Here is a 25,460-nt window from a genome sequence, read left to right as displayed (position 1 = left end):
TGTTCAAGGGAATATGTCTGAATTTTCAAAGGGAGGCGTTGATTGCTGACTCTTCTACCTTTGGCCTTATTTGTGGATTTGTTGGGGATATAAAAAAAAAAAATAAAAATCAAAAAGCAGGTGACCTGGTTTGCTTGCTCATTCAGGGGTGAGTTAAAGGTGTGCAGGGAAGGTGGCACAACCGAAAGGCTTTCCAGGGAAGCCATCTGTCTGCTCCCACCACCGCCCTGCCTTCACCTTTCAGCTCTCATTTGCTGCAGGTTGCCACCCAGCCGAGGGTGGGAGATGTTTCTCCTGCTGCCTGCGAGGATGTTGCACGCTCAGCTGGGTTGTGATGGTGATGATGCATTCAATGCATGCTCCCTTTGAAAAATTCAGCAGCTTTTTCCAGGGTTGATTTCCCTCCAGAGTCGTCACACCCCACACAGATTGGCAGCGCCGTGCCACGGTGCCAGGATTTATGAGGTGACCTTGGAGACACAAGGCGCTCCCAAATTGAAAACACTCGGTGCTCAACTTTATTTTAGATTGCTGAGCAGGCTCCCCTCCTGTATAAATCAGGGTGAGATTACACAAATAATACACAACATTTATATAACATTTCATAACACAAGGGGATTCTTCCAGGCATGGCTCGAGTGCAGCACTCCTGCCTCCTCTAGACTTTGATTCACACTTGGGCCCGACTTTAAACTCTCAGTAGGACTCAGCAAAGGCAGCACCAGCCCCTCCTGCTCTCTCCAGGGCCGTTTTCCATCATCAGGGTTGGACCTGATGATCTTGGAGGTCCTTTCCAGCCATGATTCCATGGTAAAGGAGTTGAGCATCCCTAGGACACCAGAGGTACTTTAAGGGCTGCTCAGGATGGTCCATCAGCCTGGAGGTTCAGACACACTCCCAAGCTGCCCAGGGTGCTTCCCGACCTTTTGGATGGATCCTTTGGGAGCAGGGAGCTGCTGTGAAGAGGCTCTGATGGATGGTGATGAACCACCCGAGTGCAGGCACGTGGAGAAGGAACCTGTGAGCAGCAGCAAACGCCAGCCCAACCTGCACTAACGTTAATTGTCATTCAGTTTCTATCGACGTGCAGTTTATTAAACCATAAAGCAAGGCAGCAAGCACAGAGAGCAACTCCAGAGATAATTAAACATAATAAGGGTTTCACTTAATCCCTCAAAACCCAGGGGAGGCACAGTTAAGACTGAATACCCTCTTTGCACTGCAAGGCTTGTTTTTGCAACAAGCATTTAAGAGCACTTCCCAGAACAGGATTTTGGGACAGGGGGAAAGGTAGGTCCCACATTCACTTATCTTTCCTTTTTTCTTTTCTTTCTGCCTTTGCATTAGGCTGCTTTTTAAGCCTGAACTCACGACTTTCAAAGCAGTTTGTGGCTCATCATTTGCACTGCAGCAGCAAGCAGAGACCCTGATGAGGGACCCTGAGGAAGCTTTGGGAGCATCCCTGGGCACAGGGACGGCCAGCAGAGCAGCCGGGCTGGTACCCAGGTGCGCTGCGCTCTCGGGCTCCTCATCTCCCTTCACAACACTCGCATTTCTTGCACGAGGAGGAACGGGAAGGGGATGAAAGGAGGCGGTGGAAGCAAAGGGCTGAGCGAGAGACCGGCAGAGCAGGCGGGTGAGGAGAGGCTCCCTTTAAAGAGCGACATAATTACGGCAAATCTGGGATTAAAACCGGGGGAGCAACGCGCCGAGGGGAAAATTTTAAACAAAACAAAAAAAGGCGGCGAGCAGTAATTTGGGATTCTGTGATCTCCCATAGCGGGACCGGGGCTGGTCGGGCATGGGGGAAAAGCGGGGGAGCGGGGAAGGGCGGAAAGATCCGCACCTGGGCTGCAGCACAGCGAGCCGGGGGCAGGGCAGGGGATGCTGCTGCCCGCGGCGCCGGGCACCGAGCGCTGCCGCACGGCCTCGGGCGGGCACCGGGCGGGCACCGGCGGGGCAGGAAGGGTTAAAGCGGCCCCGGAGCTCCGCCGCCCGCCCCCCGCGCACGGCGGGGCCGGGGGTGGGGTCTGCGCGGATCCCGCCCGGCTCCCGCCGCCGCCGCTCAATGCTGGGGCTGCGGGAGCCGCGCTCGCCGCGCACCTCGGGGGCTGCGGGGGCTGCGGGAGCCGCGCGGGAGCGCCCGCACCCGCGGAGCCGCGCCGGGCCGGGCATGTCCCCCCCTTCCCCGCACAGGTAAGCGCGGATCGGCTCGGCACGGCGAGGAAGGGAGGCAGATTTGAAACGGGGTTTAAAGGAAAATGGGAATAAATAAGGAATTTGTAAGCGAGGCTGCGGCGCGGGGGAAGGAGCTGCGGAGACGGCGGAGGGGATGCGCGGCCGGAGGAGATGCGGGGCCCGCCGGGGTCCCCTCGGTGTCCCCGGAGCGCGGAGCGTGCGGAGCTGGCCCGGGTGGGGGTGGCTGCGGGTCCCCGGACACGGAGCGGGAGCATCCCGGTGTGAGTGCGGGATCATCCCTGGAGTGAGTGCGGGCGCATCGCTGGATGAGTACGGGATCATTCCCGAGGTGAATGCGGGCGCATCCCGGTGTGAATGCGGGAGCATCCCCGGGGTGAGTGCCGGAGCATCCCCGGGGTGAGTGCGGGATCATCCCCGGGGTGAGTGCCGGAGCATCCCCGGGGTGAGTGCCGGAGCATCCCCGGGGTGAGTGACGGAGCATCCCCGGGGTGAGTGACGGAGCATCCCGGTGTGAATGCGGGATCATCCCCGGGTGAGTGCCGGAGCATCCCCGGGGTGAGTGACGGAGCATCCCCGGGGTGAGTGACGGAGCATCCCGGTGTGAATGCGGGATCATCCCCGGTGTGAGTGCGGGCGCATCCCGGTGTGAATCCCGGAGCATCCCGGAGTGAGTGCGGCCATCCCGGAGTGCGGGCGCGGGGATGCTCCCGCCTGGCTGCTCCAGGCGCACGCAGAACTTTTCGCTGGCTCCAGCCGCGTTCCCGGCTGGAGTTGGAGCTCCTTTTGCTTTCCCCAGGCTGCTGCTGCTCCCGTGTCGTGAGCAACATACCGCAGCGTGTTGTTTTATTTATCCCAGACAGGAGCGGCTTGCTCTCGAAACTACAAATTAAAGGATGCTGCTTGCATAACAAGTGGCAATAGTTTGTATCTTCCATACTAATTACCCGTCACCTTTTAGGCTAAGCCAAAGAGGGGCTTTTTTTTTTTCCCGAGGAGGGCTCGTTCGATAGAGCAGTCTGATGTCTTGGAGCCACGTATTCCTCTCCCTTCGCTGGATTAATGTGGGCAGAGGATTAAGAGCCAGCATGTTGATGAGGCACCCTGAGGTGCAGGGAAGCAGGGACAAAAGTCCATTTTTGTGGTTGTTCTTGCCCATCCTGCGGTTTCCATGGCTCGGTTCAGGACCTGCATCCCCGCGGATAAATCACTGAGGTGTGAGCAGGGACTGGTGACAGCTCATCCTGCGATGGTCGCGATATTCCGGCGCTCCTTTCCGACATCCAGCAGCCCCTGTCCCACAGTGGGTGGGTGTCTGGCTGTGCCCCCGTGCTGGCAGGGAGCCCGGGGGTGCCGTGACCCATCCCCGTGGCTGCCGGAGCCCCTTCCCTGGTGCCTCTGGCTCCTGCAGCAGCTCCAGCCCAGGTGTGCAGGTGATGCTGCAGCCGGGCTCCACCGCCAGCACCGAGCCTGGGGAGCAGGATGCTGGGCGTCTGCACTTAACGGGGTCCCCCAGAAGCTTTTTCTGCTGCTTTCCTGGCTGGGAAACTGAATTTTTCTTCTTTTCTGGACCTGAGGAGCTGCATTTTTACCGTGCGTTTGTAAGTCCCTGAAAACTGCTTAAATGGCTCTTGAATAATCCTTCAAAGTCACCTCCCCTCTTTAATCTAATACCAAAAGGACTTACTTTACATGGCTAATCCCTCTTTCCTTGCTGTACAGCCTCATTTAGAGGTGTGCACACTGCTAATTTCCCCTTGGCAGCCTGCTGGAGGCAATGGCTTCCACTGGCCAGCAGCAACCTCTCCCTCCCGTGCTGAACTCTGGGCACGGCTGAACCCACCTGACAAGATTTTGGGGGGTTTCAGGAAGCGTCCCTTTGGCAGGAAACCACCCCAAACTCCGGGTGTGTTTCTAAACACCGCCTTTTGGGAGGCTCTGAGGGTCTCCTGCCCCAAACACCCACAGCTCTTGGGTGGTGAGAGTGGAGGGAAGCAGGGTGTGCCTGCAGGTAGTTGGGAGTTGAATGATTCTGGCAAAACTCTGGAATTTGAAGGATTTTCCCATCCTTCTGCAGTGGAGCTGAGCTCTCTCCCAGCCTGTCTGGCGCTCCCAGAATTTTAAGCTTGTTCTGCTCTCCACAATGACAAAACGTGTGTTGGGAATGTGAATGACAGCAGAGGAGCAGCTCACCTGTGCAGGCAGCCTCCAGGAAAATGGGCTGAGATGCTGCAGCCTGCAAAGCCTGACTTTCCATGGGTGACCAGGGATTGTGTGGAGCTGCCAGCCCCTCACCTGAGCTCACCAGGGATGCCTGAGGAGGGCAGGTGTGCCTTCAGTGGGGTCTGTGTGGTGGGAGGGGTGAGGGGTGACCTCTCCCAGGGCCGCAAGGACACCTCTGGCGTGGGGTGGGTGTCTCTGAGACCTCAGCCATCCTTCTCCAGGGTGTCCTGAGTTGATTTTCCCGTGTTAATCTCTCCAGTGCTTGATTCCTTGATTGCTGAGTGCTGATTTTCAGCCCTTGGCTGAGGAGCTTTTATTCCCGAGGGAAGGACAGCAGCAGTGGCAGCCAGTGAGCAGCTGCTGAGAGCCCACCTTGGTTCCCAAACTTGGACCTCTTCATGCATGAAAGTCTTTCCTGTTGCTACCCAGGTCTTTATTCACTGGAGTTAACATTTCCTTGGTTTCAGACTCACTCCTGTGTTACCCCATCAGGGACAGCTGGAAATCAGGGGTGAGCTCACATAAAATTTCTCCCAGAGATGCAGAACTTCAGAGTAATTTTGTCAATATTCTGGTGCCACGTGATTTATTTACCTTGGCTTCTGTTCCGTGGAGTTAACTTGATTTTAAAAAAAAGAATATTTAAAACTTAGAGGTAAAGATGAGACAGAGTGAAGGAACGATAATACCCAGGAGATGGATAGATCACTGCCTTTTTATTTGCTCTTGTGGTCTTGTTTAATTCAGTTTGGTGAGCATTCTGGAGGGGCTGGTTCCCATCAGGGCAGGGTGGACACAGCCCTGGCGCCGAGCAGGCAGCTCCCGGGATGCAGACGGAGCAGGAGAAGCTGCTGCTGCTTAAAAATACTCCGCTGCCTTTGAAAGTTCATAAATCATCACAGGTCTATTTTTAGCCCCCGTTAGAATAGAGCAAGTCTGGGGTTTCTTCCCACACGTCCCCTGTGTGGCCTGGAATGACCTGGTGGAGTCTCTGCAGGAGCAGCCCCCGTGTCCTTTGATGTGCTGCTGACCTGGTGCTCAGCCCCGCTGTCACACACAGCATTCAGCTCTCCTCGAAGAGCCTTCGGTGCAACAGCTGGGGGATTTTCCCTTCCCGTTGGGAGTCTGTGCTGCTGGCTGGGTGAGTGATGTGCAGCCCCTGACAGGAAGGTAATCACAAACGCGGCAAAGTGCCGTGAATCACCCCAAAAATCCACAGATGTCAGCTGCGAGCTCTGGGCAGGCATGCTGCCAAGGCTGACACTCGCACACAGCCTCACCCTTATCTGCCACGCTGCTTACTCCAGTGCAGATATCACTATCGTGACAGGAGTGATTCATTCTTCTTTGTTATTAGCAAAGCAAATATCTAATGATGACACCCTGCTGATTTACTGCTTCACGCCAGTGCACAACTCTTCCCTGCCTCCTGCTCCCGGCAGACACCAAATCTGGGGATACTCGAAGGAAATGTGTCAAATCTGTGTCAAATCTGCTTCTCATCTTAACACAAATGAGCTCCACATTCCTTATGAACCAAGAGAGCAGAGTTTTGTGCACTAAACGGGGTTCTGAATGTGTGCATGTTGGGAAATAACTCCGTGCTTTGCTGTTCCCTGGGTGCAGTTGTTTGATCTCAATGTGCAGGGTGAAAATCTATCCCAACCCGACACCAAGAAAAAGGATGAGATATTGGGGTGCTTTTAGTTGCTGGGTCAATGAAAGTCAAGCCCTCAGAACCATCAGGGTCAAAGCATTTTGCAAACAATCTGGTGGCTGTCATGTGCAGAGTTCAGCTCTAGGAAGGTGGAGCAGAAGTGGGGGAAGTTTTGCCTCTACAACAGAAATTGGGATTTTTGCTTAGGGTCATAATCACAGCACAGATGTATCAGCATGTGGCCTGCAGTGAGGTAAGTGATGCACTTATTGCACTTCAGAAGGCCTCAAAAAAAAAAAAAAAATCTGCAACCATTTCATTTTCAAAATGGCAGGGATTTGGTTTAAAAATTGTGTTAAAGGTTTCAAGAATGAGGTTGTGCCACGTTTGTTTCTTCTCTTAATTCTTCCTCAAGCTCCCAGTTGCTCAGCTATTGATGCTGTATTTCTTGAGGGCTTGCTGGAGATGTGTCAGATCTGGCCAGACATCCTTACTCATGTTAGGGTCTAGCCAGTACCAAGATTCTCCTGAGATAAGTTAAAGATAAAAGAAAAGCACCAGGATGGTTCTTCTCCACCTTTTCCCCTCTTTGGTTTTTGTATTCAGTGAGACTCAACCCTCTCCTGTGGACTTTCCCTAATTCTTATTGAGAGTAAGATGTGCTTGAAAGCCCAACAGTTAATCTTGGTTTTCTGCAGATTTCCAGCAGACCCTGAGCTGAGCTGCCCCTAACTCCAGACTGATTTGCTCTTCCAGAAGTTCTGTCAGTGTTGTATCTTTGTTGGCCTCGGGCGAAATCTGTGTTTATCATTTATTTATATAAATGTTTAGCCGAGGAAGAGATGTGGTGTTTAAGGCCAATTTACATAAGGCTTAGCAGGTCATTGCATTTAATTAGAGCCTAGGAAGGGGAAGGAAGGACATCCCGGGTGATTGTGGTGGAAAAACCTCTCTTGTGGAGGGTGATTTAATGTGAATGAACGGTGCTGCACAGCAATAACCTACCTGTGTGATTTGAACCCAACTGTAAGAGCATTGCTTATTCAACTCCTTTTATTCCCATCACGGGGAACACTTCCAGACAACAAAACCCATTTGCATCTCTGTGTGATGGGGGACCCAAAAAGCCATCGGGGAGAGCCCCAGGGCTGCTGGGGCTGCTCAGGGCTGAGCTTTCTTTCCCTGCTCCCTGGCTCCTGATAATGATTCCCATCGCTCATTTTTACACCTTTCCATCTATAGCTGGAAAACCTGAAGCAGAGAGATCTTTGTCCAGTTTGACCCGTGGTTTGGGTGATCTCTGCAGAGCACAGGGGGTTCTGAACCTCACACAAACAGCATTGAGGAACCATCAAATAAGATGGTTTTTAGTCGCTCCTACCTTTTGCTCAGTGGTCAAATCTCTCTCCTCTTGTCATGAATGAATGGATGAGTCTTTTTGGGCTTTGTCTTCCAGTCTTAAAAAAAAAAAAATAAATAAAACCCCCTCTGAACAGCACTCAACTCCCAGCTTTTTAAAAGAGTTACTTAGCATAAGAGCAGAACATTTGCCTAAGAGGGTTTCAGTCCAAGAACAACTTTTCATATTTAATTGATCTGTATTGTTCAATTAGGGAGATGTATCATGCCCTCTGTTGTGCATGTATAGCTGGAAGCAGAAATGAATGAAATATGAAGCACAGCAGAAGAGTGATTTCAGCCTGAATCTGCTGTTAGTGATGCACAGAGCAGCATTTCCACCCAGGCCTGGATCCGTGTGAGTAAACAGGGATTGTGTAAATTCATCAGTTACCTTTGCCTTACAAATGAGCCTGAATTACAACATTTGTTCTTATTCTGCTCAGAACTCTTTGTTCTAAATCCTGTTTATAAACATCCTCAGCTCCTAAATTAGCTGTCAGGATTATCCCAGCGTGTTGTGCTTGTCTGGGAACAGCTGGATTTGGCTCCTGAGCCCTGCCAGCTTCCCAAGCTCAGGTGTGTGCTGAGCATCCCGGCAGTGCCAGGCACAGACAGGAGCGACACGGGTCCCACAGGGTGGCAGCACTCAGCCCACAGCTCTGATCCCATGGAGCATCCCGGAGCACTGGGAACTGCTCCATGGCCTGGGAGCCAGGGGAACACCCTGCTCCATCCCCTGGGATAGGGCAGTGCCCAGGGGAGCACCCTGCTCCATCCCCTGGGAGCCAGGGGAACACCCTGCTCCATCCCCTGGGATAGGGCAGTGCCATGGGGAAGATCCTGCTCCATCCCCTGGGAGCCAGGGGAACACCCTGCTCCATCCCCTGGGATAGGGCAGTGCCATGGGGAACACCCTGCTCCATCCCCTGGGAGCCAGGGGAACACCCTGCTCCATCCCCTGGGAGCCAGGGGAACACCCTGCTCCATCCCCTGGGAGCCAGGGGAACACCCTGCTCCATCCCCTGGGATAGGGCAGTGCCCTGCTCCATGCCCTGGGATAAGGCAGGACAATTCTTTAGCTGGGTAGGGGATTGAACACCTCTAACCCCAATTGCTACACTATAATTTTCTCAGCATCCCTAATTCTGAGGAATTGACACAAGAACGCATCAAAATTCTCCCAGGAATATCTGTCATTGTCAGGATTCTGTGCTCTGTGTCCCCCTTGCTTTCCCTGCTTCTCCACCTGCTGTTTTCCCAGTTTCCTTGCCCAGCCCGGTGCAGCAGCTCCTCCCACGTTTTGGCTGACAGGTACAGGGTTTGTGGCTGGCTCAGCATCACCCTCTGCCTGCTCCTCCCCAGCTCCTTTGGCTTCCTCACAGAATGATCAGGAGAGCCAGAGGATTCCTGTGCTGCATGCAGCACGTTCCAAGTCACTGACAGAAAGTGCTGATTATCCTTGAGGAATGATTTTAAACCTTGCAGGGATGTGTCTGTGAGCAGGGCGTGCACAGCCTGTCCAGGGAAGCTCTCCTGGGAGTTCTTGGCACAAGGGATCATTTCTCTGTGCCACTCTCCTGCCTGGGGACATGCAAAGGCTTCCTGGGGATGTACATGTGTCTGTACAAGGAGAGCTTGGTGTTAATCCAGTTCCTAAATCCACGGGGCTCAGTTCTCATGGGATCAGGCAGGTTTGTTGTGGCAGGCAGGGGTGGAAGGAGCTGAGCATCCTTCCCTCTCTGCTCTGGTGTTCCCAGCACAGAAAAGCCAGGGAGGTGCTGGAGCAAATCCAGAGGAAGTGACAGAGCTGCTCCAAGGGTGGAGCCCCTCTGGAGCCAGGCTGGGAGAGCTGGGGGAGCTCACCTGGAAAGGAGAAGCTCCAGGGAGAGCTCAGAGCCTAAAAGGGATCCAGAAGAGCTGAGGAGGGACTGGGGATAAGGGATGGAGGGACAGGACACAGGGAATGGCTTCCCAGTGCCACAGGGCAGAATTATATGGGATATTGGGAATAAATTCCTTCCTGTGAGAGTGGGGAGAGGCTGGAATTCCCAGAGCAGCTGTGGCTGCCCCTGCATCCCTGGAAGTGTCCAAGGCCAGGTTTAGAGCACCCTGGGACAGTGGGAAGTGTCCCTGCCCATGGCAGGGGTGGAATGGGATGAGTTTTAATGCTCCTTTCAAGCCAAACAATTCCATGATTCTGTGATGATCTCTGCTGCCACAACAACATTTTCATACTGCTTCCCAACCATTCCCATGGAATATGAAATTATCACATCCCACATCGTCCCCCCATGGGAAAAGCAGGTGTGGAGCAACACCAGGAGTGAGGCTGGGGCTGTCCCAGGGAGAGCCAGGAATGTGCTGCCTTGAGCCAGAAAACTCCTCGTGTTAATTCAGTGTTTAATGGGTCTCTTCTAATTGCAGATTTAGGGAAGAAACACTGGTCAAATACATCTGAGAAGGGAGTGCAGAACATGGCTTGACTCAATATTTTCTCTAGTCAAGTGGAAAAAAGGAAGCCTCATATGAAAAAAGCTGGAAAGGTCAAACTAATTTGTACTTGTGTGATAATGGGTAATACCTCTATTGTTTATGGAGCCTGCAGACTCCTTCCTGTGCTGAGCACTGTCATCTATCTGATGGTGATTTGGAGAAATTAAAAATGAAGTAGCAATTGTTCCACCCTCTGTGTGCCTTAAGCTGCTTTGGGTGAGGATTCCTTTGAGCAGTCCCGTGCTCTTTATAAACGAGCTGAGGTGAAATTTGCTCACTTTTCTTCACTGCTGTGGCTGAAGGAAGGAGGTGGTTTTAAACAAAAAGAAAAGATTAATACTGAGGTTGAGACTGAAACCCTGCCTGTATCTTGCTGCTTAAGCATTCTGCCTGTGTTCCCCTCGTTCTTTATTTTGCTGCAGTCCTTTCTGTTTATTTACTAGGGTAAGTGGGAATTTTATATGCATGTCCAGTTCCTGCCATTAAAACTGGGATTGGTGAGCTCCTAATGCCCCACAGTGCTGCCTCACTTACCCAGGTGGATTTGCAGCTCCTTTCAGCAGCCACTGGAAGCTGTGTGGTGAATTTTCCTGCGATCCTGGTTCCTTTCCAGGGAGCCACACTGCACAATTTTCCATGGAGCAGTAGGGAACTGTGTGGGGAGTCCCTCCTGCCTCGTGTTCAGCACCAAGTGGGAGCTCCAGAGGAATTCATTTGCCAGGTTTATCACTGAGACATTTAATATCTGCAATGATTTAGTAGATCAAATTCTGGAGTTCTGGGCTGGCTGTAGCTGCATCTGTCATTGTTGCAGAACCTTGACAGTGAACAAAAGGTGCTGCAGGGAACCATAACTCACCCAGCAAATTAATGGGTTCCCAGCCTTGCTTGCTCAGCTAAATGGAGCCTGGGAGCTCTGTGGTCTCACTGGCCAAGGGTTTTTCACAAAAATTGTGTGGGTTTGGAGTGGGCATTCCCAGAGGGATGGAGAGAGCACAGCCCTCATGCCAGCTGGCTGGGACTGCTGCTTTCCTGGTGAAAGTGGGGATAGAAACCCTCCAGCCTGTGAGCTCTTCTGGGAGCATGATCCAATTGTTTTAAGGGATTTTTTTTTAGTGGAGATCCACAGGAAAAAAAACCAAAACCAGGTTTTGATTGAGAAAGTTTAATCAGTTTTGATGATGTCACTGTGAGCACAGGATGGCCAGGGACACTCACAGGTCACCAACCACCACTGTCATTTTTGTCACTGTGAGGAGATGCTTGATCACCTTCCAATTAGCAGGAGGTGCTGGAACACCCCTGGAGGGATTTAAAAGCTGTGTGGACGTGGCACTTGGGGACATGGGAGAGTGGTGGCCTTGGCAGTGCTGGGAAATGGTTGGACTTCATGGTTTTAGAGGGTTTTTCCAACTGGAATTCCGTGGCAGGTCATCTCCCTGGCCATGATTTTGCTCTTACTCTTTTTTTCCCCGATTCTGCCCCTCTTGCTGATGGATGACCCCAGTTCCTGAGAAGGTTCCAGTCCTGTTGGAGTTGCCCAATTCCTTGGCATGGAGGTGGGCAGGCTGAGATGATGCTCTGACCTCACACTTGGCTGTGTTCCGGGGCTCTGGGAGGGTGACCATGTTTGCAGCCACCAGCAGCTCCTGGAACCTGGATTTTGGGCATCACCAAGCCCTTCATGGTGGAGGGAACTGCCTGTCCATTTGGAAATTGCAATCACCCTGCAGGAAATTAAACAGGGAGCAGAGATGGAGGAGTGGGTGGGGGGAGTTGGAGCTGTGGGAGTGGCACCAGAAGGGCCCCAGAAATTGTGCAGAACTGGGGAACTGCTCAGCACAACCCCTGCAGGGTTTTGGCCACATCAGCAGCTCTGTGAGCTCTGTCCTCTCACTTCTGGAGTTTCAAATGAGCCTGCAGCACTTGGCAGATCCTGGCCTAGAGGAAGTTCAGAGGTTCCTGGTGTCAGTCTGTAGTTTTGTGGCCCAGGCAGTGCTCCCAGTCATTCCCAGTTTATCCCTGGGGAGCAGCTCCCATAGCCAGCCTGCCATCAGCACTCACTGCATCTCTGAGCCATTTTATTATTAGGGTTATTATTGTATTTTCAAACCATTACCTAAAATATGGAAACACTGCCCCTAGAAAAGTGGATTATCCTTTCCTCGACAACTAATTTTATTTCACTCAGGAAAATTTGATTCAGATTTGTGAAGCATTGCCACTAAGCAGCTTTCTAAGCAGAGTTGCAGAGCACGACCAAATTAAATCCGTGTAGGGAGAAGGGAAATGTTGTTGTTGCAAGTGTCCAAAGGGGTTGGAATGAAAATAATCTTATAGATCAAACTTAAATTGAGTTCAGATATTATGGAGGGAGCTCAGCTCTGTACCTGGAAAATCCCATCTGTCAAAAATAAACTCTGGGGTCCCATTTTAAAATGGCATTTCTAGTCCTGGACCGTGCAGCTGCTCCCTCTGGGATGTCAGCCCTGAGTGTGGCACAGATCTTGCAAAGGAGTTTGAGCTGTGTGAATCTGCTCAATAAAAACCACCAAAAAAATGAATAAAGGAGGTGGGGGAATGTTCTCTGAGGATTTATAAAACCCCTCCCAAGCTGCAGCAGCCTGAGGTGGCACATCCTGTCTCTGAGTGACTTTTGAGTGAGTTTGGCCTAAATTTTGTCCAAACCCAGCATCTCCAGGAGAAAACAGCTTGTGAATTCTGCAGTTGGAGGTAGCAGCAGAACCAAACTGGAGAACTGGTCTGACCCCTCTTGCTGTGGGCTCTGAATGGAATTCAAATCCCAGGGCTGTAATGATCCTTGTGGAATCCTCCTGAGCTGGTTCTGGGCTGTTCTACTGGAGATGAACAACTGAGATGCACAAAGTGCTCAGAGATATTGAGATATTTAAATACTGGAATTTCTAGAAAGTTCTACCCAAATACTTTGAATTTTAGGGTACTGAGCAATTGGAAGGAATAAGTTTATGGTAAAGGAAGAATTTCAGCACTTCTTTCTTTCTTTCTCCCCTGTGGATTACATCATAACTCTATCTGATGCTTAAAAGATTTAATTATTTTTGCACCTGTGGCTTTGCTTTAGATCATTCTTTCCCAGCTCATGGGATTCAGGGTTTCACTCAATTCTTGCTTTCAAATAACAAATATCTGAGAATGATTTTTTTTTTTTTTTAATGCAATCAAATATGATTTGGCTGACTAAAACATTATGAATAGACCCAAGCATTCACACAGAAATACTTGACAATATCTATATGAAGGTAATGCCATCCATTAGCGCTGAGTGAAATATAAAATATCATCCAATATTTAAATCCAACTGCAGTGAATCCTCTGTAACTTTACTGACAGAACCTAAATTTAGGAACTAATTAAATTCCATGGAACAGAAGAATGCATTTTTCCCCTTCTTGTAAGGACAGAGATTTGGAGTGTTAGCTGTACTTCTATTTTTATATCATTGAGTAGATTTTTATATAGATAAAAAAAACTCAGGTATAGAATTCTGGGGTTTTTTGGTTTTGTTTTTTTTTTTTTTTTTTTCCTTGTTTGTGTTTTGGGGTTTTTTGTTTTTTGTTTTTTTTTTTAATTTCTACATCTGTATTTCAGGATCTCTGCCCGAAGTCCAGCTCAGAGCCCTTTATGAGGGGGCTGCTGATGGAGGTGGTCGAGCTCAGGGAGTGGAAGGGTTAATTCCCTGCCCAGCCAGGTCTGGATCTACCCCCACCCCACTGCTCAGAGCACCCAAAACAATTCATTTCACCCCAAAAGTCAATTCAGGAATTTTCTTTCCCAGCCATTTCCCTGCCCCAGCCTCTGGCTGTGGAAGATTCCAGCTTCAAGGCTGTGGTGAAATTAAATGTGGACCCAGGATCGGGGCCAAACACTTTAAATAATTGATGGACAGCTTGATTTCTTTAGCCTTGCTAAAGTAAACCGAGTTTCAGATGAACAGGAGCTGAATTAGGTGTTTAGTTGGGGGGAAAAAAGCCCTTTGTGTTCCACTGATTTCCCACAGGATTAACTCAGCACTAGGAAAAACAACTGGAGAGGATCACAGAATGGTTTGGGTTGGGAGGGATCTTAAAGATGATCTGATTTCAGGGACAGGGACACCTTCCACTGTCCCAGGCTGCTCCAAGCCCCAGTGTCCAACCTGGCCTTGGACACTTCCAGGGATCACAGCTTCTCTGGGAATCCCTTCCCACCCTCACAGGGAAGGATTCCACCCCATTATCCCATCTCCTGCTCCCCTCTGGCAGTGGGAAACCATTCCCCCTCATCCTGCCAATCCCTCTTAAATGAAACACATTATCTGCAAAGGAGAAAGCAGGAAAGTTGTCATTGCTATTTGTGAGCTGAAGTTGGCCAAGTACCCCAAGGCTCTTTTGACTTCTGTGTAATTTTTGTAAATTTTTTAGAAAGAAACAACACAACTGGCATAGCTGCACTTCCCATAACACCTGCCACGGTGTGGGAGTGTGAGACAATGCAAGAGGCAAAGAATTCAAAATTCCTGACCCAAATATTGTGTAAGCTGAGAAGAAAAGGCAAACGGAGACCAAGCAAGCAAACAGCAGGAGGAGGAGCAGCTAATGAGCATCCATGGCTTGATTGCTTAATGGGGCTGTGGTCTTGAGGCTGCTGTGGAGGAAGGATGTCCTTTGGACAGGCAGGATGTGCAGGGAAGTGGAATTTAGTTCCCTGCAGAAGGAGCAGGAAATGTGTCTGTGTTGGAGGCTGCTCATATTCCACTGCTGCAAATGGCTCCGTCTATGAGCTGGAAATAGCAGCGGGGTAGACAGGGCAGAGTTAGGCTGGGCTTAGCAGGGAGGAGCCTGAGGAGAGGCAGGGATATGCTGGAGTTCAGGGGAACTTTCTGCAAACGTCCTATGGAGCAGTTCCTTTTGCTGGAATATCAGTGAAACAGGACACTCCTGAGAATTCTTTTATGGGACTGTTTGTTTTCACTAATGACACGAGATACTGAATTCTTAAAAAATTCTCAGAGCTACAAAAGTGGTCAGAGCAGCAAATATGCTTTGATTCCAAATGCCTTTTCCCCCTTCTCTCTATTTTTTATAATCCTTTTGCTCTTTGGGTCATATTACAAGTTTAAACACATCCTTTTCTGAATCTGAACTTGTTTAGAAATCACAAAACTTGTTTGGAAATCATAAAAACCTGCCTGTGGGGTGGCTCTGATGGCTTTGGGAATGATGCTGCCATGGTGGAATGGGTGGGCTGGGTCCAGGGGAGCATTTCCAGCCCCCAGATCTGATGGGAAATTGGCAGAGCCCCTGGGAATCCTCAATCACAGCCGAGTTCATGGAGCCTTCAAACCCCTCCCCGTGGTCACAAGGCTGTGAACACAAACACAAAAGCGCTGCGAGGGTTTTTGTAAGCCAAATATTCCTGGCTGGAAATGAATTCCTGCTGTTGTCACCTCATTCATTATCCTCTTCATGAAGGCATAGGTGATGCAGCTTGTGCTGTGAAAGTCCCCCCGACTGTTCATCTCCTCAGCCACTGTCACTCATCCCCTTCATTCCTGAACCTTGTCACTCTGTATTCCAGGTGTTGGGTTTGATCCATCCATCACCTGTCAGGAACTTGTCAGAGACCCTGGACACTTCCAGATGCATTTTCTGTGCAGGTCCTGCCAGAGGAGAGGAATATTAAGCAGGGAGGGCTGGAAAAATCACACACTCGCTGTGTTTTTGCTGTACTTCATCTTCAGATTAGGCTTTTTCAGCACTTTTCCCTCAAAAGAGAAGCTGAGAAGTTGTAGTAGATAATTTTGGATTTGTGAGGAGTTTGTGGGTTTATCCCTGTGGATTGACAGCCACTCCTGTCTCACACTTTTTAAAAAAACACAGAACTCTGCCCCCCATTAGCCAAATAAAAGGAAGGTAAAAATTTGCCCACTTTACTTCTTCAGTTGAACTTGATGATCAAGCTCAGAGAGAGGTTCCCATGGTGCTCAGTTTCCTTCTTCCAAGGAAAACTGTTTCCCCTTGTGTATTTGCTGCTGTTGTGTTTAATGGTCACTGTTCTGCAGGTTTAACAGTCACTCTACACACCTTGGAGCTTGTGAATAAATTTGCATATTTTAAATCAACATTAGCAGGGAAAAATCCATTATTTGCCTAGGGCTGCTTGTGATTTGTTTTATTTTTTTAATACTGAAATGCAGGTTATGCTGCAGGATCTGGTTTATTCTAGCAGTCAGCTGTGGTATTTGATAACTCAGGTATTGATTCCTTACATCACCTGCTCCTTACTCACTGATTATATTTCATCTCTGTTCCTTCTTCTTTTGTAGAAGTACAAAATGAAAACCTGGTAGCAGTTTCTGGCTTTATTCATTTTCCTTTTCCCTGGTGGAGCCTCATGGATTACATTCCTTGTCTGTTTACCAAGCGCTTTTTCTCTGCCTTTCTTCTTGAACAGGAAGATTCTGACTTGGAAACACTCAAGTTTTAATAGAGATGACATTAATAATTTAATAATATGGCGCCATACTTGCAGCTAAGCTTTGTCCAGAGGATGCTCCATCCCTGGAAGTGCCCCAGGCCAGGCTGGGACAGTGGGAGATGTTCCCTGCCCATGGCAGGAGGTGAAATGGCACAACCTTTAAAATCTCTTCCAACCTAAACCATCCCACAATTCCATGATCCTTAACCAGCCGGGATGCAAATGAATTTCCAGCATCACTTCCTGCATCTTCCCCTTTCCCTTGGCCCCAGCAGTGGGACACTCATGCACAGCCAGGGAGCCCTGGGACCACATTGCTGATGCCCAGGACCCTTCCCTGCCTCAGGCACCGGGCACGGACCTGCCAGGATCCTTCTCCTCCCCCTTTGGCATCTGATTTTTCTTTCCATTCCCTGGTAGGGGAAATGTCAGGGTATCATCCTGGGAGCTTGTTCCTCCTCTGGGACTTCTCCAGGTCATTTTTGGTCAGTGATGGGAGGCTGGAGCCCAGGGATCTGCTTCTCCCTGCCCCTCTCTGCCCCTATTATCTGCCACCAGTTATTGCTTCTTGCATTGTTTCATTTCAGCCTTGTGCTGAAATCCTGCTCTCTTCTTCCATCTGAAGTAATTAATTAGTCCAATTTCCATTTTTACATCTAACTCGAGCTCGGGGAAAAAAAAAAAAAATTGCCAGCTCTGCCGAAGTGCTGACATGTGTTTTACCAGAGATTTGTAAAGGAAGTCTTTAAAAATAATTCCCAGATAAAAGTCAAGTGCAGCAAACGAAATGCTCGAAAAAATCTGAAGTGGCCCTGAATATTTAGTTTGTGTGGCTGAATAATGGAGAACGTGTTCTGGAGGGAAACAGGATGCAAGATTATTATTATTATTAATAATAATTTTCCTTAAACCTCTTGGGTTTGGCCTTGCTGCAGGAAATGCTTCGCTTCTCTCAAAGCAGCGAGGTCTGGAGGTGAGATTTTGTGGAATACCATTAAAGAGCTCAGCACCTGGGTGACCTCACACCTTTGCTGAGCTGGCACCTCGGGGGATGTCACCCCTGCAGTGGGCACAGGTCACTGACCACACGTGTAACTTTTACCCAGTTACATCACCTCTTGCTGTGGCAAAATAAGGGGAAAAATGTGAAAAACCAGGAAGGAGCTGATATCCCCAACCTCTGTGTTTAATGTCGGGGTGGTTCCATGCAGAGTGTCCCAGCTGTCCCGTTAAATGACTGTCACCACTGTCACCGTGCCCTGACAACACTTACACCATTACCTCGTTAAATATCGCCTGCTTAAAAAACACATCTCGGGGTGATTTGACAAATGGCTTTCTTCAGTTTAATGTGGAAGAGGAGCTAAATGAGTTAGTAAATGTTAATGTGGCCATGTTCTTCCCCAGATAACCAGCTGCCCTTGGGACAGTATCAATAAGTGGCATTTATATGATATTATGGATGTGTTAATTATGCGTAGACAAAATAACGAGTAAGCAAAGGTCAAGGACGAACGCAGTTCTCCCAGAAACACGCATCAAAGAGCTCCTAATATTTAGGCCATTACCATTATTGAATATTCAGTGTCGTTTAAATTATGTGCATCTTTTTCATTGCTTATTTTTCAGGCCACAAACTGAGCGACTTCAAGGCCTGTGCAAATGTTTTGTGCCAAAACTCAGCACAACTCCAGCAGTAGCTGGGCTGCTTTTCTCCATCCCCTGGTGAACTGCCAGGTGGAATTTGGGATTGATTTCCTCTTGGAGATGTAACCTTGTGATGCTTTTTGCTCGAAATTCGAAATGAAGGCGATGGAAACGTGGCCGTGCTGGCTGTTAAACTGCTGAACCTTGAAACTCGATGCAAATCAAAACAAAATGCTCCAGAGACCGTAAATACCCAACTCTGCCCCAGCTCACTGCTCTGCTCCTTATCAATGTGCTTTGAAAAAGAGCAAGCTGGAGAGTTCAGCCTTTGCTTTTTCCATGAGGATAAAGCCCTTTTTTGGCAGGGAATCTTCTGAAATCCAGCGGGTTTTGTGACGTGAGGCAAGACAGAACTTAGCTGATCAATACGGCCATTAATTAGAATTAAAGGCTCAGCCATGATTTTTACTTTTCCATATTGGCATCTGGCAGAACAGTTAAAAAGTCAATAAGGGTCTAAAAGTTTCTCTCAGGTTTCTCAGTGAGGAGCAGCAGTGAGGCCTCCTCCATCTCCCACAGGTGTCTGGAAAAATCTCCCTCCCAAACAAGATGCTGTTCATGTATGAAATATTCATGTTATGACATCAAACCATGCTGCACATTATTTCGGTGCAGTAGGCCAAAATTAGATTCACATTTTATTTTGCTTACAAATGCCTGTCAGAGCTGTTAAATCAGTTTGTCTTTGCTGTCTTGAAATGGTGTCAGTTTGAATTTCCTTCACGCTGCATATTGTTTTGGGCAAAGGCACATTCCTTCTCCATCCGAGATATGGAGTGCCTTGTGCTCTTGAAACCAAGCTGGAAAAGCCCAATAATTAAGATTATTTTTAAAAATCCTCCCTGAGGTGGCAGCTTGGCTTTTTTTGAGGTGATAGAGAAGCTACCAAATGCTGATGCATTGTGATATTTGATTTTCCCCACGTGCAGGTATCACTCTCTGGATTATTTAATGGTTGTAGGGTATGTAACAGGGCATCCTGGACTCTTGTGTGGATGGAAGTAGTAGAGATAAGCTTTGAGCAGCAGATTCTGAGGAAGAATCAGATGGTTCAATGTTTGAAACTCCCCTGGTCCAGGGAGGATCTGCATCCTTCAGGCTGGACCAGTGGGGCTGAAGAGGAATTAGGGCAGGAGGAAGGAATTAGGGGTTTGTCTGAGCTGTCTGAAGGCACAAACCCCAGTGAGCAGCCCTCAGCTGGGACCTCATCCTTTAGCTGGGGAGGCAGGGGAATTCATTCACTCTCAGCTTTTTTGGTGCTCTGCTATCTCATTAATGCATAAATAATCTCATTTTAGTTATCCTGATGCTAAAAATCTTTTTAAAAAGCTGCGGTCCCCAGTCTGCCAGATATTTACATTAGAAATATCCCGTCAGAGGAGCTGTGCATGCTTGAAAACATCCAAGCATCCATGATTTCCTCCCCTGTCCCCCGGGTTCCTGTCTCCAGCCTGTGCCTGCGGCTCCATCCCTGCAGGCATCGCTCCCAGCTGTGCCCCAGCTGCTCCAGCCCCAGGGTCTGCCGTGGAGACAACACAGATCTCCTCACCAGCCACTTGGGTGGATATTTACACTTTTTTTATTATTTAAAACCAGCTTTTGAAACTTTACCCTTCTTTTCTGCTCTGCCCTAAGTGTGCTGCTGAAGGTTTCCGTGCAAAACCGCTGCCTTGTGATTTTATTTTTTATTTCCCCGGATTTCCCTTGGTCTTTCAGCAGAATTCTTTTGAGTTAATACCAGCAGATTTTGTGAAGTGGGGGTAAATAGTTCGTGTAAAGTAGGAGTACATGGTTTGCTGATGTTGCTGTTTTCATCCATTGGATAACATCAGTGTATAATTCGTGCTGTAAGAGTATCATTAATTCCATGGAATATGATCCAAACAAATGCAGCACCTGGGGTATAAATCCTTGGGGTTAACCCTCAGCAGAGGCTGGGGGATGTCCTGCAGGTGCAGCCGGGAGCAGAGGCTGGATGAGCACAGCCCAGCAGCCCTGCCTCCAGCTCGGCTCTCATCCCGTGCCTCCTCCTTTGGGCATCCTCAAGTGTCCCTGTGTGGAGGGAGCAGAAAACACAGAAGAAAGTTTCCCTGCATCCTCAGAACAAGCTCCTTGGAAAACCAGAGCTTAGAGATGAGAAATGGCTGTGAAATGACAAATACAAAAAGAATGTAGCTTCCCCCCCTTGGTAGACCCTCTTATCTATCTCCAATATTAGTGGTTCATTCTCTTTTAGTATCCCTAGGCCAGCTTTGAATGTGAAATCCCTCAGGGATTGGTTAGAAAGTAGAATTCCCTTGGTAATTGGTGCAAATTGTAAAACCCTCAGAAGATATAAAACCCCCTGTAAAACAACAGCCGTGGGTATGTGCAGACAGGAAGCCTTCATAGAATAAACCATGGATTTGTGCCTCTCTGCATGTGCTGGTCTCTGTACCCTGCTGGTCTGAGAGCTCCCCACGAGCCCAAATTCCATCTGGGCAAGGCTGGGGACCGTGCTCCATCACTGAGGGCTGCAGGAGCAGCCTCAGGGATCCCAAAGGGATCCCAAAAACCCCAACCAGTGACACCCCTGTGCCTCCTTTCTGTGCTCCCAGTTGTTTTCCAGGACCTGCTTTTAAGCTCAAATCCCCTCTGCAAAGCTCCCCCAGCCCTGGCCAGCCCCTCGTGTGCCTCTTCCCAAAAAATGAGGTCCCCATGATGAGCTCCTGCATTTTCCATCAGGAGAAACCTTCCAAAAATACTTTTTTTATTTTTTTTTTTTCTGAATGATTTCTTGATAGCTGGCAATCTCCTGCATCATTTCTCTTACAGAAATTGTTCTTGCAGGTGTTTTGCTCTGGTAACAGCAGCCCTGGAGCAGGTTTGTCACTATTTCCAGCCCGAGGGCTGCTGTTGGATTTCTTGCTCAGGTCACCTAATTTTTTGTGTGCCCCTGTATTTTCCTGCCTGCCTTTGTGCTTTTTGTTTTTTGTGGTTTTTTTTTTGTTTGTTTGTTTTGTTTTCTGGGGTTTTTTTTGTCTATTCCTTTGGGGTCTGAGAGTCTTTGAGCTTGAACAATGTGACTGATCTGAGCTGGGCTCTAATCCAATGATAAATAGTTAATTTTGGAGGTTTAAGTTGACAGCAAAGCCACCTTGGAGTGTCAGGCTGTGAGACTTTGGTTTCCCTCTCTGATCAGATAAGGAGCAGATATTTCCTGTAAATCCTCCCCCAGTGTTCCAGTCCTACCATTACAGCATTAAGTCAGATACATGACACCCAATTTCACAGTAATTCCTGAGGAAAAAAAAAAAAAAGCACATTATATTTTTTTAATGGGCTTCCCAGGACTTATTTTGTTTCTTCCTGATGAATATAAATTCCAGCGAGTCCATCTGAATTCTGACCTTCAGCTACACAAAGGTCTGGGGGTTCTGAAACAAGAATATGGGCTCTAAAAATGATGTGTTCTCCACATGAATGCTGCCTTCTGTTCCCACGAAATCCCCATGGAGTGCAGGAATAAAACTGCTTTAAGTGCTCCAAAATTCAGCCGTGTGTTTCTTACGAACCACTTACATCTCCCAGAAATATTTTTTTTTTTTTGTGTCAACATGACCTGTGCCAACCTTTTCCTCTCCAAATGGCTTTGTTTGGATTGTGTGCTGCCTGTGGGATCATCGCTTCCCTTGATCTCCTTCTCTTCTGATTGCCAAGTAATGCCAGGCAGGTCCCAGAAACTTTTGCTGATGTGCTCTAGCAGCCTTCCCAAGCAACCTGGCTGAATAAATACCCATTGAATAAGTGGAGAATGCATTCGGATTCTTTGTATTTTGATTTATGTTCTATCTTCCTACCTGTGCATCTCCCAGAGTAATTGCCAGTTTTCACCTCCCACAGAGAGATATAATAGAGCTGAAGAATAAGTGAAATGTGCTCTGTTTCTCTCTCTCTCTCTCTCTCCCTTTTGTAAGGGAGCCTTTCTATTCTCACGCTCATAATTTGCAAACTGAAAATCAGCCCCTCGTTCCCAGCTGGCCTTGCTGGAAGGAGCTCTTTGGATGTTTCCTGTGTGCCCTGTCCTTGTGCCACTGCCAGCACGGGGACACCTGTGCCAGCCCTCTCCCCTGTGTGACATTGGGGTGTCCCAAAGGAGCAGGGACCTGGGAGCCAGGTGTCCCCTGTCCCAGAGCTCATGTCCACTGTCTCAGAGCTGGTGGCCCTTATCCCAGAGCTTCTGTCACCTGTCCCAGAGCTCGTGTCCCCAATCCCAGAGCTGGTGTCCCCTGTCTCAGGACTCTGTCCCCTGTCCCAGATCTCCTGTCCCTTATTTCAGAGCTGGCATTACCTGTCCCAGGGCTCCTGTCCCTTGTCCCAGAGCTCTGTCCCCTGTCCCAGAGCTCATGTCCTTTATCTCAGAACTGGCATCCCCTGTCCCAGAGTTCTGTCCCCTGTCCCAGAGCTAGTGTCCCCTGTCTCAGGACTCCTGTCCCCTATCCAAGAGCTCCTGTCCCCTGCCCCAGAGCTCATATCCCTTATCAGAGCTCCTGTCCCAAGTCCCAGAGCTGGTGTCCCCTATCCCAGAGCTCTTGTCCCTTCTCAGAGTTCTGTCCCCTGTCCCAGAGCTGGCTGCCATGCTCTGCCAGCAGCCACTGTCACTGTCCCTGCCAGCACTCAGCTCTCCCCGATCACCACGCCGTGTCCCCGGGATGGGTGGCAGGGTCCCCTCTGTCACCTGGCAGGGGTGCAGGGTGCTGGCTGCTGTGTGTCACCCCTCAGTGTGCTGGTGAAGCGCTGTGTGAGATCTGGGAGGCTCCTGAGGCGCTGCTGTCACTGCTCTGCAGGGACCTTTGCTTCATCCCAACCACAGTGATGTCACCTGGGTGCTCTCCATCAATTAGTGCAGTCATGCCTCTAACGAGCCATGGCTAATCACACGTGTTTAACCTCCAGGTGACACAGCCCAGCCAGCTGTGTGACCTGCAGGTCCCAGACACGGCAGCGCTGTGTTTTGTAAGCAAAAAAAATGTAGTATTAATGGAGGTTTCCACTTGAGTGGCTCTGTCCGCTGCGCTCAGGTTCCAACCTGGATTTAGCAAACTGCACAAGGACAGCGCTGTGGGTGTGGAATGGTCTGGCTTGAAAGGGACATTAGAACCCACCCAGAGCCACCCCTGCCGTGGCAGGGCCACCTCCCACTGTCCCAGGCTGCTCCAAACCCTGTCCAGCCTGGCTCTCATCTTCCAGCTGAACCCTCCAGGAAATGAAACTTTTCCCTGTGATCCTTCCCTTGCTGCTCACTGGGGGCTCCTCAGCTCCCTCCTTCCCTGTGCTCATGGACGTGGGGTGGGGACTCTCTCACTCACCCCCCTCTCTCTGCTGGGTTAAGTCGGGGTTAGTTTAGACTTTTGAATTTAATCTCAGTTCAGTTCTCTGCAGCATCAAGATCCAGCCTGACCTGTGCACCTTTGATGACCCTTCCAGCTCAGGATATTCTGTGAAAATCCCTTAAGCTCTGGCTGGGAGGAGTGTGGTGGTAAAGCTGTGACACGGGGGAAAAAACATTCACATGCCTGAAAAGAATTTTAAAACTATTGGAGCGTTTGGTTTGGATTTATAAATTACTGATTAAAAAAAAAAAACAAACAAACAAAAAACCAAACAAGAGTGACGTTTATAAGTTTGAAATATCAACTTTTCTCCTACCAAAATGGCATGTTATGTGAGCCCGTGATAATCCTGCACCATTGTGGCTCCCAGCAGGGAAAAAAAAAATACAAAATTACCATTCTGCTTGAAATTCACTCTCTCAACACCCTGAAAATCCTAAAGATCTCACGCTGCTTGAGAGAGAGGTTCCTCCAGACTGTCCAGCCTTTGAGCACTTTCCATTGGATCTTTTCGTGTTTCAAATCTCTGAAGCAATCGCGTGTCATTGTGGGGTGTAAAAACCTCAGGACCAATTAAGACTTCAGTTTCTTCTGGCACCATTTTTAACTTTATCGAGGAAATAATAAAAAAATTAGCTATTTAGGCTACAAAATTGGCCTCTTTTTGCACGATGCAGTTATAGTTTTAATCAGCACATGCCTTAACAACCCTATGAAGAATTCATTATTTCTGCAGCCTCAGCATGGTGTCCTTTCTCCTTCCACTTAGACTACGTTTCTTGCCATTAACAGGATAAAAGTTGGAAAAGTTTAATTATGCGATGGAAAAGAAAGGGTCATAAAGCAGAAAGAAAAAAAAAATAAATCTCAAGTCTTGCAGATTTGTGTTATAAATGGTTGAGGCTGGCCACGATGTTCTGAGGGATTATATGAGAGGACAGGTTGCTGCTCACCTGCATTGTATCACCACATAACTGCCTAATTCGGCATTAATTAAGTATTAAATTATCTGCAGGAGTTTTGGCTTTTAGGTCAGGTGCGTTTAAACCGAATTGTGCCCCCTCATCAGTGGTGACAGCAGGGCTAAAACCAAGCCCTGAGTCAGGATTAGTGGCCACAAAGCCGAGCCTAGGAGCTGCCGTACGCCATCCCAAACCAGCCCAAGAGCCGCAGGATGAGTAATAATAAAACCCATCCTCAGCGCGACAAGAAATAAACATCATTACAAGGTCAGCGCTGCTAAATTGCTGTCCTCGCTGTATTATCAGAAAGTAATGAGAAACACCTTCAGCCTCAAAGAGGAGTCAATGGAAAATGAGCGAGGAGCCACTGCAGACATCCTTTCACTGGTCCGGGCTAACACAAACACCCCCGGGCACGCACAACCTTTATGGAAAGGACAAACACATCCCGCTAATCGGCAAAGCCACCCACTGCTGTTATTTTATCAATAGATGGTAGATTTGCCTTCTGAGCGTCGGCGAAATAATGAAAAAAAAATAAATAAAAAAATCGCGGGCTTTGGAAGGGGTGAAATTGCAGCCAATTCCCGCTGATCGCCGGTAAATGGACAGGGCATGGAGATAAGGGGGCACGACACCAAAAAACGCCACGGGACATCAGGGCGTGGAAATTCCTCTCCCCAGAGCTCATCAGAGCTAAATGTCCTATTGCCAGCAGCGGGGACGGCGTTCCAGGGTGGGAATTACGGGATAATGATGTGGGAAATTGCAGCGAAAGGGGCGTGAGCTGACTGGGAGCATTGTCACCTCCGCTGTCACCCGGTGCCACCTGTAACGCATCGTTTTACCCATGGATATGGAGGGAAAACTCGGGGATTAACTCTCAGCCAGTACAGCATTCCAAGTGTAATCGCTCTAATTTGCAATTGTAAACCTCCCCTTATCAATTAA

General features: G+C 48.9%; 1 protein-coding gene across 3 annotated transcripts in view; it reads left to right on the top strand.

Annotated features, from left to right (window-relative positions):
* The first annotated feature begins 1,618 nt into the window (after positions 1-1,618).
* Positions 1,619-25,460, top strand: part of LOC106850350 (contactin-4) — a 271,490-nt gene continuing 247,648 nt past the window's right edge. For 2 of the 3 annotated variants that reach the window (XM_088171241.1, XM_088171239.1), the window contains exon 1: positions 2,136-2,196. The gene's annotated coding sequence lies outside the window, so the exon portion shown is untranslated. Of the gene's footprint in view, positions 1,637-2,135; positions 2,197-25,460 lie in introns of those variants that run through there. The other variant, XM_088171240.1, reaches the window with a different exon arrangement.

Source organism: Sturnus vulgaris, chromosome 11 (assembly GCF_052056855.1).
Source record: "Sturnus vulgaris isolate bStuVul1 chromosome 11, bStuVul1.hap1, whole genome shotgun sequence".
Classification (NCBI taxonomy): domain Eukaryota; kingdom Metazoa; phylum Chordata; class Aves; order Passeriformes; family Sturnidae; genus Sturnus; species Sturnus vulgaris.
This window is presented reverse-complemented; position numbering and strand designations above follow the sequence as displayed.